Raw genomic sequence first — 20,425 nt, forward strand, 5'->3', positions numbered from 1 at the left:
GATACTCTGCACTGCTTTCCTCTCTTGATTCTCTGTTCCTCCTATTATATCTTTCTTTTATTATTCTTTCATATTGTGCTTGTCTCTACTCTGCCTATCTGTACTAGGACTTTTGCCAAGTTGATCTTCTGTACCCGATGTTCTGAATTCTCTTACGCTTATGCTCTTCGTAATTCATGCCCTTCGTTCTCTTTCCTCTTCCCATCTCCAAGTCCATTTCTTTCCAACATTCGGGCATGAGAATAAATGCCGTTAGGTTGTTAAATAATGTGGTTCTATCGTTCACGATTAAAATACATATACTTACACGTATTTGCAAAATATAGCATTTAAAATTCAAATTGATATTAATAGAAGTATTTTTATCTGAAATTTAGTTAATATAGAATAGAATATTACTGGTAAATTTACTCGTCCTTGATATAAAATAAAATTACACAAGTTGCACATACAGTTTATAAGTTGCTCTTAAAATAAAAATAAGAAATTGGTTGAAATAACATCGTTATTTCAAGTTATTGTTACTTCATTTTTATTTCAAACAAAATTAGCCAATGTTTGTTACAGGAGAATACTATTTACTTACTGAATGGTCCCCACTTCAATTACGCTTGAATAATAAATGTGCAAGGCTGTGTATACGTGGGGCAATCTGAGAAAATCTTTACTGTAGACGCAGTTGACGTAGTCGAAATAGAAGTTATTTCGGAGAATATTTATTCAAAAAACAAATAAAATGAAAAATGTATTACTACGGCGGAGTCTCGGTTCTCGGAGTCCCGTTTAACCAAAATTCCATATTGTCCGAGGTGCTTTGAACATTATCGTAACTTCATTTTTTTCGAAATTTTTTTCGGAAGCGTAAATCATCAGGTACTGTGAAAACAATTAATCAAATTTTCAGCCGATAAAATAACGAACTAAATCTAAAAATATATACAGTACAGTATCAAAATGTTTCTTACGATTTTATTATACGATTTATGAACACTATTAGACCTTTCCGTATTATACGAGTTTTCGATTATCCGAAATAAAAATTGTATTCTTATTTCTAGTTTTCTACACTATGTTAGATTCTTATATCAAATTCTTAATTCCATAAAATGAAAAATTATTTCATTTAACAATCAAATAACGAAACAATTGAGAAAAAAATTATTTTCTCTTTCATACAATACTACTACAAAATTAAAATGACTACAAGGTCCACTTAAAGTGATATATTACTGAAATAACCATTTCTTCAAATACTTTATTTAAATGATGTCCACTTTTCCTCTGCAATGTTTCGCGAGGATGTGCTTTTTCTATTTAAAGCGAAAATGACACACAAAAAAAATAAATAATTGCATCAAATGAAACAACAAATAAATTGAGAGAATCACACACTGAAGAATCACAAATAATCTAGTCTTTGAAAAGTTTAAAATCTAAGAAGCAAATTAATTTTTATTTGAAAATAAATTCCAAAACCTTATTTGATAATTTGAAAATAATTTGTTTGTCAAATATTTGATTATTTCAAACAGTAATAGAAAGATAACGGGATAACAAGTAATTGCTTCTTTTTTATAAGAAATCGTATATCTATTAGCCTTAGAAACAATTTATCAGACCAGGAAGCACAAAAATTAAGAGGTACGGAGACGAAGATATGAAAATAATTCAGTAAATAAAGACCGAGCTCTGTTGGGTAGTTTTGGGTGAGATCATCCACCCTCTAATCCGGGCCTTGCTCCGAACGATCTTCATCTTTTCCATAAGAGCGGTTACAGGCGGGTCGACTAAATCGGTCGTCTAGAATTGGTCGAGTCGACTAGTCGACCGTCGACAAACCTAGTCAACCATATTTTCGCCTTCACACACTGAGCGACTTACTAAAATATCTTGCTAATCGGCCCTTTAGTCGACCCGTCTCACAGTGAGAAATTTTGTCGAAATCCTGGTCGAAAGTAGTATCTTTAAATCTAAGATAGATTGTTGGAATAAATTGCAGATATGATTCTAAAATAACAATAATAATATACTTTTTAATGTTAAATATTAGGTATAAAAATAATTTTGATAAAATATAAAAAATAGAAACGTTGATAATTACCTACAAGTATAAAAATGTAAAATACATTCTGATGTATATTTAATAGTTTCTTAATCTTTACTATATGATGTTAATTTTTCTTCTTCTTATTCTCATTCTCATCCCCCTCCTGCAAAATCAATTTTGGATGATTTTTGGCAAATTTTGGTAAATTGAGGATACCAAGTATTATATCAAAAAACTGAATGACATTCTTGGGATATTTTTTGCCTTTGTGGGTTATATTCCTCTTATACTGCTTACGCTATATCGATCCAAGGATACAAGCAAATTATGGAAAATATCTTCTATTGTTTTCTTTATCTTCGTTGCGGTTTTCTTGTGCTTTTCTTGTGCTTCTTCTCCCAGTTATCCAATTGGAAGAAATGAATCAATATTTTATGTACAGCCGTTGGCAGGTTATATCACCCATATAGCTTCATAAATTTCTTCGCAGTCTCTAAGCAGTGTGTGTGAAGAAAAATCTATTTTTATTAGATGGATGCTCATCATGAAGATTAGGTGCATTAGATGAAAATCAGCGAGCAATATTTCCATCATCACTTGTACCAAATCCTGGATTCAGATTTATCTACAAGCAAACTCATCTCAATTCCGAAAGATTTTTGTATTTTTTACTTATTCTCCGCTATTTTCCTCTTGGTGTGTTACCTCGAACTAGCTGGCTATAAGATTGATGCAGTAAGCATTCGAAACATTTTATCTGCTCGGTAATGGCGATATTCCAAATCTCAATTTTGATTCGTCCTCGATATTTTGTTTCATGGTCAAATCGATATTATCGAAGTCCTTGCAGGTCATTCGGCAAAGGTAACATCTTCAACATGTCGCGGAATTTTTTGATATCGTATTACGTACCTTCCCATCGATCATCGTAAACATGCAGCAATGCGTAACTGGTGGTACATTATGTATCCTCAATTTTCACTGTGGTCGAACTTCAAAGTTTAGCTTAATTTTCAATCTTTTGTATCTCTTGTATCATCACATTTGCTGTCTCGTGTATATAATGAATTCGAATACGCCTGCAAAATCTTGGCGAGGATGTTTGGAAATTCTACCATAACAGGATTTGTTCTGCATTATTTGGGGCATCTAATATGAACTGCAATGAAACAAATATGCTTGAGTCGCAAATAGCGGAGTTTACAAATCCTCGCTCAAACTCGCTTATTCCAAATGCTCCATCGCATCTCCATTTAACTATTGAATTAAGATTATTTAAATTATTAGCGTTCATGATACTGATTTCCTCTTGAAATCGAAATATCCTCAGAACTGTGTGATCCAATATGTTTTGTTACGCTTCAGTGATAATGATATTTTTGGCATAACAGTCCTTTCAAGTTTCCATAATGATTTTAAATTTCGAGATCGATAATGCGGGTACTGTTGTGCATTTTCGCTAGAATTCTTACAATATTATATTGATGTTTTGTTAATTTTGCCTTCGTTATTGCGTGAGTATAGCTTTATAGGGAGACTAATTTTCCTCTGTGCATTCTTATATTCAGCAACACATTCTGACTGGCAAATTACGTCTTTTATAACGTTGACAATATCTAATTTCTGGTGTTTTTTGAACTGCGTTTGAACAGCGTAAGAGTGTTCCCCGGAATAAATACTTGCTCGTACATAGTTCTTCAATCTTTCTTCTTTTGAATCGTTTTTCACTGACTTTAGTAAAATCAATCGATGATTTTCCAAAATTTTCATTATATATTTTACTTATTAGAAATTCAATTCTTCCCTCTAACCGCGAACAATTTTTATTTCAAAAATTATTGTAATTTATTTATTATAGTACATTTGTTTCGTTTACAAAATGTCGTAAACATTGCGTGGTTTCCTTTGACAGCCAATATCCTTTTTACATAACAGTTACTCTTGTCTTTAAAACTGGTTGAGGGACAATTTCTGGGAGACTCTACAAGCTCATTTCTGGATAATGAAGTACACGTTGCTTGAGAAGTTCCAGGTGCTGACATCATAATATTTTTCAATGCACTATCATTTGATAAATAAAGTACAAAATGTCGCAACTGCACAAACTGCACAATCAAATCATACAAGTTGCACAAACAAGCTGTACCGCAGAAATGCTTTATAAAATCGTTTTGAAGATCGATGTAAATATAAAGTTTGGAAGATGTCTATCGTTTTAGTGACTCTTTGGTTCATAGAATGACTTTGGCCCATTTTTATTGGCCAAGTTCATATTTAATACGAGCTTGGATCTAATAAAATTTGGTTAATTGGTTCTATCAATGTGTAAATGCCTTGTGGGGGCGTGCCTAATCTTGCGTTATGACACTAAAAATTTTGATGGAAAGAGAAAAAAGGAATTAAAAAATTTGCAATTTCATATCTAACACTGACCAGGATGTATTCTTCTTCTTCAACGAATCCCCGGTTTATAATGGTCAACAAACGTTAAGATATAGAACTATATAGATATAGAAACGTTAAATATAGAAATAGACATACTAATCAAGCAAAACACAATATTCCGGTCCTATGCCATAAATGTGCATCGCATAAACGGTGCTAACGGCAAAGAAATAACAGCTTGTAACATCGTAATTTATCGCAAGAAAATGCAACGGATCTTTTTTCAGGAATCTTCAAAATTTATTTTTAAAAAAATGGCGCCTGATCTCGCTTTATACATAATTATTTCCTTGGGACAAAGGAAACAATATTTGGATCTTGTATTCTCCTTTATCTCAAGCGTAGATAGTGAAATAAAGAAGAAAAATGAGACTAGAATATATATAAATTTAGAGCACGTCAGACAGCTATCAACATTAAGAGAAAAGGATTACAAATCGATACTGAACAAAAAGTTCTTTTCAATTTTGGTTTAAAACTTTCACGTTATAAAACCAACAACTTTGATTTACCGTATCTCCGAGGATTGTACAGAGAAAGCTGATACTAAGGAAAAATCATGCTTTGATAATTCATAAATGAAACGCAATGCAAAGATCTTTAAAGTTAACAGTCAGCTTAATAGTCAGCAGTCAACAATTGGTTGATATGTTGACTGCTGAGATAGTCATCGGTGATCCATCGCTTGCTAAATGTTTCTTACTGATTAAAGTAAGAAAATTTCCATGAACTGAACAAGTTTCCAACAATGTGGATGATTCAAATAATATTGTTAGAGAAAAAGTGTGCAAATATAACATGATATTGTGCAAAAATTAAATGTTTATTGCGGTTTCAATGGCAAAACATATAATATTCGCGTAATACTTATCGTGTTAAATTATCTGGCAGTGAACAACTACAGCAAGGAGGTTTTAAAACTTGTGAACTATGATAAATGTTTAAATTTGGGGGGTAATTATATGGAGGAACAGATTAAGGTACGTATGTATGTTGAAAAAGATATAACATTGAATAATAAAACGTTTTCTTAATTTTTTAAAGCTAAACAGTCTTTATTATGTGTATTATCCTTATGCCTAAGCTTAAATATCACTTCTCAATAAAATTAAAGTAAATAAATATTATTGGAAATGTGATTGTACCATAGATATATATAAGTATCTTTATATTTTACAATAAAATATTAAAATAATGTAAATATATAGAACCTCATATAAAAAAGCAAAAACTAAAATAAATACTTTTTTGAAGTAATGCAACTAACTCTGTATATATATATTGTAGTATCGTAGACGAAAGGCCTAAGAGATATCGAGCGAACTATAAACAATGTCACGAGAATGCCGAAATGCCGACAGGCCCAACAATGCATCGTCGGTCTTTCAATCGAATAGTTTCGCGAAAAAGGTCTGCGTGACCCTGGCCACGAGCGGTTGCGGAACACGTGCGTGGTGGGGGGTAAGACAGAAGACGTGGGGCTAAGACAAAAGACAAGGGGTTGCTAAGGGACAAAGACAAATTAACAGTCAGTGTGAATTGAGACGCCACAGATTGTGAGTTGTGAAGTCAGAGAGTGCGAATTGCGTTGTCGAGAGAGTGTGGTCCGCGTGAGAGAGGGCGTTGGATCCGTGGTTACGAGAGTTGCAAATTAACTATCTAGTTGTCTTAATTAGAATACGTTATTGTGATTAATTCACGTTAAACAACCATCGTTTCCTGTTTAACCAACATCTGTTTAATCTATTTATTGTAAATAAAGTAATTGTAGTAAAGATCCTACAATATATATATATATATATATATATATATATATATATATATGTCGGAGATGAAAGGACATCGGGGCCTTTCTTTTGGAATTTTTGGGAAAATCCCCAATACTTTAGTCTAGACTATTTATTATACCTGTACTTAAATAATAAAACTTAGAAGTAGTTGTTATGATTCAATCCGATTATGTTCACCCGAGATTTGTGACGGTGGGCTTGGGCTCGAGGTGACACAACTGGTCGCCGAACGTAGCCACGGTCACGGGATGAACGTACACACCTAAACCAGCTGGTTGCTGAAACGAATAAAATCATAATAGAAAGAAGACTGAAGAAGAAGCATCCCGCAGACCTCACAATAGAAATAAAATAAACAACTTGGAAGATGGAACCCCGCTGAGGGTAGCCATCCACATGTTATATTATTATATCACTAAGCTATAATATTTTACCAAGTGTCCTACTGGACAAATTGTAAAATTTCAATAATAAAAAAAAAAGAATGGACGTTTTTACCTAACAGAGAAGTGCCAATATTATGGGACACACGTTGTATGAATAATCAAACCCCGGAAACAATGTCGCCGCTACGTGGGACTGCCTAGCAACGGCGGTTGAAATTTTGTTGGTATCCCCGGCCAATATACAACAAACGAACGCGATCGTAAGGAGAGGACAGTTTCCATCAGTCTTTTATTCTTGCGATCTCCTCGGAGAGTATCACTTCGTCTTTACGTACAGTATATAACGAGCGTCACAGCAAACGTTACTTTGTGCTTCAAAATATATTCTACGTTTAACAAAGAGTTGCTCCGTTGACCGTGGATTCGTTATTAAACCTAAGAAGATTGTCAATAACATCTCGAGTGTCTAATCACCACGGTTATTTGTCAAACTCTGTAAAAATTATATTTATACCAATAAATATAATCTCTATGCTACAACAACGATGGCTAGTCCGAATGAAGATTCGTTACACGCTCCTAAACCTAACGATAACTCGACATACATATATATATATATGAAATAACTATCACATAATACATAAAAACCTTCTTATCGTACACAAGTTAATGCATAACAATAATGCTCAAATCAGTTCAGAATAGCTTACATACATTTGCATGTCATGAATGAGTCCAGCCTGCAACAAAACATAAGAAGCAAACGCGGCAACACAATTACAAATATTGTTGTTCGTTTACCTTGCATATTTAAGGCAATGATATGCTTTTGAAATAGAAAACTTTTATGTCCATATTATATGTTATATATAAAACATTTTGGAATTTTATTAGCATTATAATGAGACACGATTATTATGATCACAATCGTAAAATTTGAAACCAATCTAACAATACATTTCTAAACAATTTTGCAATCGAGTTGTACGAGATAGTAGGGAGTGGTAACAACTTTTCGATCTCGTTACAGGAGTACCACATTTTCGGGCCGTACTGTAGCCGTATATTATTATTTACATCATCATTTAAAATCAAGTAACAAAGCATATAACAAATAAATAAAAATTGAAATAAAAATTGATTTCTATAATGCTCGATCCTCCGACCTGTCGATACATGAGATAATTTTATATTGTAGTATCATTAGTTACCATTAATTACCAACTCACGAAGTAATGCTACTATGAATTGCTCTTTCTTGATTAATACACTAAAAATTTCGTCATCTTAACGCCATGTTATTGTTGATAACGTTATTGTCATTGTTACTGTTGCGATGTTCAGGAGAACTTTTACCCAACCACCCATTTGTTGTACTAATAAACAATCACGTCTTCGTATCTACAAAAATACTTGCTTTCTTTCACTTCGCGTTTTGCGTCTAATTGTATTAAAAACGAATATACAGCTTTAAAATTACGAAAAATATATTGTTATATAGCCGAGAACCAATTTATGCTAAAAGCAAAATTGTGTGTTTAAGTTAGGACGGGAAAAATTGTACGCTAAAAAGCCAAGCGTCTCGTGTTCGAGACTTCGATTTTTTTTGTAATCTGGATTATCGACGTGAGAATGTCCCATCTTCTTCAGGGCTTTTCATCGATACAGACAAAAGATAATTCGAAACTTAATACTTTAGTTCCTATTATTCATAAGTAACTGTGTTTTTACAACAGAAATTCGTGTGGAATATCATCACACTTTCGATAATTATCACGAATCTTTTGACATGTACCAAAGCGCCAACAACTAGTATTTGAACAGAGACGACGATGCATCTATTCCATTGTTGGGGACCAAATACACACAGCTGACTACTGGCCATTATTCACTTACTCTCCGTTTACAACCAGCTGCCCAATATTAGTTTGGCAGGCAACATTCGTGATAGAATTGTGTACTAGCAAGGTCAGCTCGAGATTTACAACCTTGAGAAGGAAGCAATTTGCACTATTCGATCATGCAGGCCACAGATAACGGCAGAAGTTTAGCATTTCTGTAGGACAACGGCTACCAAGCAATCTGGTATATCAATGGAGACTCTGATTCGAGGTTTCTATACAATTATTAAGTCATATACCCATACGCGAGTATGAATCAGACTTGGCAAATTGTATTTGGATTTGGATTTGTATAAACTTCTACGGAAAATTAGTTATAACATCATACATGCATACAGTTTCCAGATTATAATGTCGATTAATTTTGGGAGAAGAATACGAGAAAGGTTAAGCGGAATGAAATGTGAGCCATTTACGCTACTAAGGGACTAATATTTTCGTGTTAATTTCATTAAATTTTTATTAACATTACTACACACGGATTTCTCAAGAAACATTTACAAAAATCTCGTGCTGAATATTTTTTAGAACAATAATAAAAGATTTTCTTAAAAATTTCTTCCTTTTATAGTTACTTTTTCTGTTCAAAATACTTTTTAAAACAGTAAAATGCTTTAAATACTTTTTATACAATCTTGTTGTGTAGTATCTACTGTGTAATTTCTTTAATTGTATTGGCACGAAGTCAACTCTCCAATCGTTTTAATGAAAAGCCGATCGATCGGCTTTCTTTTTCAATTAAAGTAAGTAGATAGTACTTATCACTAACCTTTAAGCAAAATAAGAATGATTAAAGATTATACGTGGATTACGGAAACTTTTAATTTACAGCTGGCAGAATAAATGACGTAAATTTTAGTTGGATAATGAATAAATAAGGTGGTATTGCTAAGGCATTAAATGCATGAAAATTTATTATTTTAATTAACAATATTTAAAACGTTTTGCATATGAAAGCTATCTTTATGTGAAGCTCGTACATATTTTATTTGGAAGTAGAATTTGTCATTTTAATTTGATTCAATTACTTATCTTGTATTATTTTCACAATAATGCACATCTGCAATATCTCTTAAAAAATACTTCATGAATACGATATGTTTAATTAATCTTTAATTGATTATTAAATGTAAGTTATTACTTACCGCAAGAAAAACATTAGTAAAATGTTCTGTGATCTGCAACCTGGAATGTTCACTGATCCAGAAGCTCAAAAACACTAGATACCGCGGTATCAGCATCGGGACGCTTCTAACCTCGTTTCAAAGCTGCTTTAAGTAGCATTCCGCAAGCTTAGCAAAACCTCGCTTCTATTGCTAGCCACCGTTTCGAAACATATATTAAAGACTGACATAAAACCATCGCGTGACCGCCGGGAAAAGTTCGTTCATTCACAAACCATCGAACATCGTGTAATTGATACTCATCAAACATGGTAGAGTATACATACAACTTGCATATTGTTTGTCAAGTATCAAGTTTGTTAAGAATATACGTTTAACCACTTAGGTATGGCTGAATTTTGCGCGGAGCTGTTTCTTTGTACGGCAGAGTTTGACGCGAATTACGCGTAGACGATACAGCACTGCAATGTGTGACGGATAATGCTGTTCCCTGCGCAAGCACACTGGGATAAAAATTTTGATAATTAAATTATAATTTTTTCTTAAAGATATGATGCATATACTTTAACTTTAATAATTTATTTTAAGAATTAATAATACAATTGAGTGTGATATATTTTAAAGCACGGTACGACACGTACACCCACGTCACAACTTTCACACTCATAGCGCGATAGTGTTTTCCAAATTGCTCTTCGTTTTCTATTTTGACGCGACATTTTGAAGCTGAAGATTCCAAAAAATTATAAGAATACAGATCGGCATGTTAAAAAGAGCATCGAATAATGATATATTTATATTAACGAGAAGCAACGATTGATACCTGACAATGGCGTATCAAAAACAGAGACTATATATTTTGTCTGCATATTGTTAACACTGTTATAAAATGTTGTTACAGAAAAAGTTTAAAGCAAGACAAATGAAAAGAGATCATTTAGTTCAAGCGGTGAGCGAACAAGTCAGTAGAGTCAGCCACTATAGCGGCGCGTCGTACCTAAGAGGTTAAGGACTGAGATCAGAAATTCTCTACCATTGTTTTCGTTACTCTTGAGATAAGGAATCTTCACGTCTTCCGCTATTTCTGCTAAGAAGCCATAACATAACAGTACACTTGATAATAACACTGGTCTATAAAATTTTACTTCCTTTTATCACGTAAAATTTGGTTCCAGTAGCATTTTGTATGCTGAACTCATGTATGGATTCTATCTGTTCCCATCACGCCTGATTTTTGTGTGCCATACAGTATCATTATTTAGTAACTCGTATAATCCTACGTATTTGAAAATCGCGGAACATTGCGTAAAATGTCAGAATTGCTGATTTCCTGGAATATGTTGTTCGAAAGACATTCCATTTGAGTATCCAGCTACGATCAACCAGTATATCAACACTCCACTTGGTGTGGTATCGTTTCTCCACATATGAAATGTTCTGATGAAATCGCTCAACATGTTTGTCAGTTACAGCACCAAGATTTTCCGGGAAAACCCCAGACGAGAGTTCGGGAAATGGATTTTTAAGGACATGTGAAAACGGAATATCCTCTTGGGTTTTACACTCTCATATTATACACTCTCATATTAAGGACATCTCTCGAACGGTCGCAAGATCAGCCCTGGGCAATTAAATAAAATTATTATTTGCCTCATATATAATACGATCCTTTGCTATTAGGATTTCATTCTTTTGAATATATTAAGCACAAATTAGATTCACCCTATATACTTATACTACTGTTGACAAGTAATACAAAGCATTATTACATAGAAGGTATGGGTGATGGAACAAATCTGATTGCAGATTCGAATTCATCATCGAAAAATACGTAAGAATCAATGTAAATGTTCCGTGTGACAAAAATCGTGTAATCGTATTCGATGTGCTTTATTTTACTGAAATACATATTGCAGTTTTTAAAACTAATCTTAATTTTACTTTTAGATTATAGAAATTTTACTTTTAGATTATAGAAATATAAAAACTACAATTACTGGTTTTTGATATTTACAATATAAAATGAATGAAATATGAAAAGAACTATTTCCGTGCACTTGTATAATATTTAACACGACTTTAAAAATCTCAATTATTACGATATTTAATTTCGCTCCTTAATTTTTAAACCGCAACATATGCATGTGCTAGTAAATACTTCTTAAGTAGATCAACACACTAACATAAATTTCCATGCGAATACCTTCCTATTATGTGCACATGTACTTTTCTGCAGTCTTAAACCTCGTCTACACTGATAGACATTGTCTGCAGATATTGTCCGCCAACAGTCGCCAGAAGTTGTTCTAGTAGACTGTCTGCAGGTAATGTCCTTTGTCCAGTAGGAGTAGGCTGAGTACCAGGCGTGTCATTGAGTTAGGGATGTGTTGGAGATGAAATCTATGAATGTTGAAATTTAGGAATCTTTGTAAGGTACATACCTTAAACTTTTTAAATCCTGATTTTTAAAGAATAAATACATACATTCACATGTGGAGTCGCATATCGTATAAATAATTAACATTGTAATGACGAAAATAATCTTTTACAAAAAAAAAACTACCCCAGGATTTAATGGCTTTTATTTATTTATGTTTTTCAACCATCTCAAAGGTAACAGTTTTTCGACATAAATACATAGGTTCGTAACTTTTTATAGAGAATGTCATGACTGATTAATGTATTAAAAAATGATTCTATTAAAAAGAAACGAAGTTGACCTTTGTTCGATTTCCGAATTGTTTTTTATGATATATGTACAAAGAGATGATACGTGACTTTGCATTTTGCAGTGATTTCGACGAACAACATGCGTTTTCAAATTTTTTACTTTCGCCTTTCCTTGTCTCGATAACAAATACTGTATCATACATCTCACCACCGTACAACGGAATCTTTGCTTCCCAAACGGGATAAAAAGCACATTCCATTTACATTCCACCCGCAGACATTGTCTCTTGTTTTTCATTGGAACGAAAAACAAAATAAGTGTTCACGGACTTTTCTTCGGATGACGTATGTCTGTCGACTTTTGTCTTTCAGTGTGGACTTAGCTTTACTCAGCATTTGTTATCACATGTAACCTTATCGAGTCAACGCAAGAATGAAAATTGCAAATAGCATAGTAAAATTTTGATGAAATTGCTTCAAAGACGAGCTTCTTAAACATTATAGTGATAAAAAAAGAGACATTATTATCACTAGCCATACATTTACACGTATATGTATATATAATTAATAATTATAATACAATGGTGTTGTGGCTTTTTTCGTAAAACGATGTCAGCCTATTCTATGTGTAAAAATAAGAAAATATATTATATATTTCTTTAAAAAGTTACAATATAACAACGGATTAACGATTTTTTGTTGAATAAAGAACAGAAACAGATAAGCGATGTTTATATTTGTTCTACTTCAAGTAGAATACAAAAAATTAAGAAATACAAAAGTTACATTTATTACATAGTGCATTTCTTTGTGATCTTTGATCTCGATGTGGCGTATTAATTCTTATCGTGCAAACTATTTTTAAAGTTTCTCACAAGTAGTGTAATATAAAATGATCTCGAGATAGAAGCAATTGATCTTGTTCGACCTATTCGTTATTCGGGTAATTTTCATCTATTCGCTAGATTCCAGGTAGTAAAACGGAATAAAACAGTTTAAAACTTTGGAGGTTTATTCGGATACACTCGTTGCATGATTATACAATAATCTGATTTTTATTAGAGTCAATATGCAGGATGCGTTAGAAGCATATCGAACTTTGTCAGCATGTTTGGTAAATTATTCCGAGTCAAAAAGATCGTATACACTGAGTTTTCGCCCATACGTATTCGAGTTATTTCGAAAAATATTATAGTTTCCATATGTTATGATGTATATGCTATAGTAAAGAAAATTATTGTAGTTCAATTTATGCAGTAGTCGATGATAATTTTCTAATTAAACTATGAACGGTAGCGTATTTTTTAAAGACACCGAACTTTATTACTATTATTTGCCAACTTTCTGATTTACCTATTTAGTATTGGACGTGTACCGAATATTCAGGTGTTTTGCTAGATATTCAAACGTTCCTTTTACTATATTCGATTCGGATGATTTTATACATAAGGGTAGGACTATGATCTATTTATCTATTCAATTATCTATTTAACATCACTTTATATTTTCAATAAAAGTTTCTGAAAGAGATACCAACAACATAGAAACCTCACAAAAAAGATGGTTTTCGGAAAATGTTTGTCCCATCATTACATGTACCTCGTGAAATCATGTAACTTTGTCTTAAGGATCCTTTTCATAAAGTCATAAATATAACGGAGATATGTGGATGCTATCATTTGAATAACGCACTATATATTCGACATATACTAAATATTTACATGTTTATTATAATGAATTTGACAAAAATGATTGGAAAAGATAAATTACAGTTGAGCTTGCGTAAAAAAAACTTAGTTACAACTTAGATATTTAAAAATACAAAATACAAATAGTTTACATAACTAGAAATAAGCAACCAATTTCTAAGATATTTAATAATAGAAACATATGAATTTTATCATTTCACTTACACAATAACCTAACAACTAACTGTGTTTAAGTTATTTACAACATGTTGTTTATCGTAACACCATAAGTTTTTATTTCTTCAGATATTGCAGATTACCTTTGAAGTATGGTACAAAAATAAACTTTTTAGATACCAGTGGTACTTTTTAGTACCAGATATCATGAAAAAGATGCTAGACAAAAATTCATTATCAATGATGAAGAAACTTGAGTATTTTTAGATTCCTGATTAACGAATAGTGACTTGAGTGAAAATTTGTTTTTTTTAACAATATTTGGGAACGAAAAATTTACGATCACTTATAATTGCAATGTTTTTTATATTTGGCGAATTATTAATAAATTATAAAACTTGAATTATTTTCTAAGAAAGTAATTGAATTTTTTAATCGTAATATGTTATTTTGAATCCACTTGAAGTTTGAAACACTCACTAAGAAAAAGATGGTGCGTTAAATTTAGAATATTAATATCGTTCTCTTAATATCGTTCCCAGAGGAGCAAACTAAAATTTTTATTTAAGATATTATTTAAATCTTTTTGAACTAACCTGAATTTTAAAGTAATTGGAATAATGTTAATGTCATTCTAAAATCACTAACCACGATGAAATCTTTGCTAATTAAGAATTGGTGTTTTTTTGTTCCCATGATTGGTCATAGTTAATGCTTTTTTATTTCGCTCTTTGTTTTTCGGTCCGGTATGTTAAGAAAATTCGACTCATGTCCGATAGAACCTACGAAAGTAACAGAACTTTTTGGTTCAGAGAAAGTTGACTGAAGTTGTTCTAATTCTGTAATACAAGATCAAAATTTATCTCAAATCTACAATACGTTAAAACAAGCTCAGAGATATAAGTATGCAAGATCCAGTTGAATAACATATGTAGGAATGTTTATTATAAATTAACAGCAAAGACAGTATGATAAGCACAATATTGTTACACTCTCACAAAATCAAATATAATATCGCGTTTCACCAATTCGCTTATCACTATTTCTACGTCACAGCAACACGATGAACTTCTCTCGACCACGATTAATTCAACTCTGACAGCATTACCACGCTCGTTTTTCCTTTAACAAACTTTGGTAACGCTCACAACACTCCTTGACAACATTAACATATCTTGACAACGTTTATAAACAATCAGCCACATCTTTCCCTAACGTCACACCATCCCATAACTTCGGCCATTCTGACAAACACATCTGCCCTCAGATGTGCCCAGTAATACTAATTACACTTGCGCTCCTGATTTCTTCCTATTCTGCATCGATTAACAGCCTCAATGGATAAGGATCATCCTTCGTTATCTTCAAAAACGTCACCTTCTTCTTGAGCTTCGGCCTTCCTGTACTAATAACTCTTCTACTGTATTCCGACTAAGCGCGTCCACATGACGCATCGCCGTACCTGGTCTATGCTCGATTTTATAATCAAATTGTACAATTAAAAGTGCTCAATGCGCCACTCGCGAACATACACCTTTCTTTTAATATTTTCTATCGTTTCTGCAGCTTTTTGTAACTGCTCTTTCAAAGTACTTGTACTGTGTTCAAATTGCTTTTTCATATCTTCTATCAACGTATTCTTTTCTCCAAATCTTTCGTCGCACGTTCTATTTCTGTCCGCCAACTTTTCTCTGATTCTTTATGAACCGCGCTTTCTTGTTGATTTTCTTTCAATTTTGATTGCGACTCTGTAAGTCTTCGATTTGCTGCGTTTCTTGAGTAGTAGCATTTGAGACTTCATTGCGAAGACGTGTCATTTCTTCTTCTGTTTCGAATGATTTTATGCTAACACGTTCTAGCTGACAAACACGTTCTCTTTCTTCCAGCAACAGCTTTTCGATATCCTTGATCTTATTTTCATTTACAGTATCTATCACAAATTGCTCTCTTCTTTCTTTCTGAATATCATCCTTGTTAACCGATTCTTCCTCGAAACGAAACTGGAGATCTTCACACTTCCTCTTCTCTTCCTCCAATTGTAAAGCTAGTGCATTTTTCTCTTCGAGTAATTTTGAAAACGCAACCTCCGCGTCAGTAATGGTTTTTTGCATTTTCTCGCGATACTGCTCATATTCTTTTACTACTGAAATAAGCGATTGTTCTGCCTGATCTGCTTGATTTGCGGCTTTCGTAATTCGTTCACGTTCTAAATCTCGTTCTTTCCGGAGAATCTCGATTTCCTGTTGTTTCTCATGTTGTTTCTCTTCAATATGGTCCAATTCGACCTTATCTCGATCGTTTTCTTCACTACATACGTCTATATTTAATACTTCATTCCATTCACTAACTTCGACAGCACACTGGTTCACACGTTGTTCCTTTTTAATTTGTATAAACTTTACCTATTTATGTTTCACTCTTACTTCCATTTGTTCAGTTAACTCAATACCTAATAGTACATCGTGTTCTAAGAGGTTATCAGGAACTACGTCAAAGTCTAGCGTTGCTTTTAAACCGTCAATCATTATATTCGTTTTGAATCGTCCCGTGGTGTGTACGTTCACGACACCTATACTATCGAATTTAATAATTCTTTTCTCAAGTTGAGGTGCTCCTAAACGCAAATACATACTCATTCTTACTAAATTAAGATCACTTCCTGTGTCTATCTTTGCCACTACATTCATGTCCATAATCTTTATTTGCTTGACTCCTCTTTTATTTTCATTCCGCCACCCATCACAACGCGTCTTAACCTTTAGTACATTCGCATAGTTTGTTGAAATGCGTCCGAATTCTCTACATTTAAAACATTTAGGACCTCTCGATTTGTTTGGACATTCAACACTTACATGTTCTTTATCGCCGCAATTATGACACCTTCTATATTTCACTACACTTCCAGATTGCCTGTATTTCCTGTTGTCCTCAGCTGTGACTAGTCCCACAGATGATTCTGCTATGCGAGATTTTTGTTTCTCATAGATGATTAGATTTTCCTTAAGTTCTTTCATTGATTTTGCCCCATATAGTATTGCCTTATTGACTTCTTTGTCTCTTATTCCTTCTACGATGTACCGCATTTTTGCTGCTTCTTCCATATTCATGTGACTAGTTATCCCAAGCATACGATACATGTAAGCCGTACATCCTTCGTCATCTCGTTTTTTCGTCTCTTGAAGTCTATGGTGTATTTGCCAAGTATTAAATTTTTTCGAAAATTCTTTTATTAGACTTCTTTTTAATTCACACCAAGTTCTAGCATGGCACTCATAATTCACAAATATTTTAGCTGATCCTCTCATCAGCTTTTTTGTATAGATTACTTTTTGTTCCTTTGTCCACATACACATGCTTGCCGTTTCTTCAAATGTCCTGAACCATTGATTGATATTTTCGTTGTTTTCGTCCGTAAAAACTTCTAAGGCGTCTTGGACATCATGAAAACTCAATGTTGTTCGCCTACGTGTCTTTCTACAGCATCTATCACAATTTTGATGTCCATTTCGCACGCTCCTGCGTTCACTTTCACCCTCTTCATCCTCTTCCGTTTCACTCTCGTAGTCGGTTTCTTCCTCCGACGACGCATCTTCTTCTAAGGCCGCCTGTAAACGCTCACGTAATTCTGCTTTTCTTCCTTTTGTCTCTAGCCCCATACTAGCTAGACGTTCTCTCAATTCCTTCGTCCTAAGCCTCCCGAGATTTTCGCCTACATCTCGATCATGCTTAGTTTTTGGTTTAGTATGTAGTATCGTGGACGAAAGGCCTGGGAAATATCGGACGAACTATGAACAGTGTCGCGAGAGCCAAGGCGCCGTCGGGCCCATCAATGTGTCATCGGTCTTTTCAAGTGCATAGTTTCGTGGAAAAGACCTACGTGACCCTGGCCACGAGCGTCTGCAGAACACGTGTGCGGTGGGCCTAGGAAAAGGGCAACAGAATGCGACAACGGCCAGAGAGGGTTAGTCGGGAAACAGAGCGCGAGTCGAAAAGCAGAGAGTGCGAGCGGAGGAGCCGAGTGCGAGTCGAGCGGAGACGGAGGTTGCGAGTGGCGTTGCCGAGAGAGAGTGGATTGCGCTGTGTTCTGTACGTTTGGTATGAATAGTTCAAGTTAAGCCACAATCGTCTTTTCTGTCTGATTAACATCTCTATTGTCCACTTTTTGTAAACATATTACATCCCGATATTACAAGTATATGTACCTCGCTTCCCGCGGATCTTTCACTACTCGCTTGTTCTTTAAGATTTGATTGACCTGCACTAAGTGCTCTATTTAGCCTGGCCACCAGCACTGACCTTGCCCCAGATATCGGTAGATTCATCTGAGCAAGCTTATTCCTCAATTCTTCCATTGTTAAATTTTCCTCGCTTGAAAATTGTTCCTCCTTACAATTTGCCATCTTTGACTTCACAATAATTTCTTCAAATACACACAATATTATTCACAACAGCTAACGATCTTTTATCACACCGCTTCCCGAAATTTAGATTGGCACGATTTAAAATTGGACGAGCCCCCAATTTGTAGGAATGTTTATTATAAATTAACAGCAAAGACAGTATGATGAGCACAATATTGTTACACTCTCACAAAATCAAATATAATATCGCGTTTCACCAATTCGCTTATCACTATTTCTACGTCACAGCAACACGATGAACTTCTCTCGACCACGATTAATTCAACTCTGACAGCATTACCACGCTCATTTTTCCTTTGACAAACCTTGGTAACGCTCACAACACTCCTTGACAACATTAACATATCTTGACAACGTTTATAAACAATCAGCCACGTCATTCCCTAACGTCACACCATTCCACACATATACAAGCGGGTATGAGGTAATTTCTTATGAAAAAATAAGAAGAAGATATACAATAAAATTTTCTCATATAACGCTTCGTTTTCGAGAAAATCGAGTTCAAAAATTTGACGAGTAGATATTTTTGGAATATGTCCAATTCCAGATTGAGTAGAAGTAAATAGAAATAAATAATCAACAGGAAGTTACAGTACATAAAAAAATCACCGAAATAGGAGAGTAGTTAACTTTTCTATTGTTTCATCCTTTAAAATTTGTTAAATTTTGTATTTGTCAAAAGCGGCAGTATGTTCATACATTAAATTTGACAATCTAAAATTAAAATATCTGCTAAATTAACGGATTTTCGATATAGATAGGTTAATACTTGTTTGTAGAGAATATCCAGCTGGATCGACTAATATCATACAAAATATTCATTTCAGGTAGCTGAGTCAGACGCTACGTTATGCACGTATAGAGTTCAGCCGAATAACACGTACGAGCCAGCATAACGCGATTGCTTATGAAAAAATAAAAAGAAAACATGGAATAATATTTGTTCACGCGAGACTTCATTCTCGAGAAAATCGAGTTTGAAAATTGGTCAAGTATACTTGGCTAATTACCGACTAAATACGAGCAGAAAATTAGCGGAAGGCTATTCTACGCGCGAGAATAAGTAAAAAAACGTAATATACAATTTTTTCGTTGAAGACTTTATTTTCAAGAAAATAATGCCTGAACGTATTTAAATTGAGAATTGGCCCGGTACACAATTTTCAAATCTATTTCTCTCAGAAACGAAGCGTCTTGTGAAAAAGTTTGAAGTGCGGGTAGACGTAATATTTTCTCTACCCGTTAGTTAATTTCACAAATTTATAATTTTTGCAGTAAGATTAACTATGAATCAACAATAAATATAAAATAGTGTAAGAATTATAAGTTAATTATACTTTTACTATAATTGCATTCACAGCAGTTTGGAACTTTTCAGTTAATGCTATAATTTAAAAAATTATCGTCCACTAAGGATAATTTACTGTTTCAAATTTACTTCTTATTGCATGTGCATATGTAATGCAATATATATTATTTAAGCATAAATTCCTAAGGAAAAATGTTTTGCAAATGTTTTTATTTAAGATGGAAAAAGGTAGTTTTATGTAACAAAATTTGCACTCAACGTGTAGTTCAGTTTGAGTCTGTTTAAAATGCCCAAGGACACAATATAATTTTCTAAATTGACCACCATTTTTCGCAAGAAAAGATATCAAGTAAAAAAGAAACGTTCCCATTCTGGTGGATAAAGAAGGATATAGGAGAGATGGAAGAAGCTGACGATGCCTTGATGTTAATTATCTTCGTTTTATCCTTCTTCTACACAGATTT

At 33.5% G+C, this 20,425-nt stretch overlaps 1 protein-coding gene across 3 annotated transcripts in view; it reads left to right on the top strand.

Annotated features, from left to right (window-relative positions):
• Positions 1–20,425, top strand: part of LOC117160785 (uncharacterized) — a 131,416-nt gene that overhangs the window by 53,758 nt on the left and 57,233 nt on the right. Inside the window, exon 1 of one of the 3 annotated variants that reach the window (XM_076622769.1) lies at positions 18,196–18,323. The exons of 1 other annotated variant lie outside the window; for it this stretch is intronic. The gene's annotated coding sequence lies outside the window, so the exon portion shown is untranslated. Of the gene's footprint in view, positions 1–18,195; positions 18,324–20,425 lie in introns of those variants that run through there. One more of the 3 variants, XM_076622767.1, reaches the window with a different exon arrangement.

Source organism: Bombus vancouverensis, chromosome 11, assembly GCF_051014615.1.
Source record: "Bombus vancouverensis nearcticus chromosome 11, iyBomVanc1_principal, whole genome shotgun sequence".
Classification (NCBI taxonomy): Eukaryota; Metazoa; Arthropoda; class Insecta; order Hymenoptera; family Apidae; genus Bombus; species Bombus vancouverensis.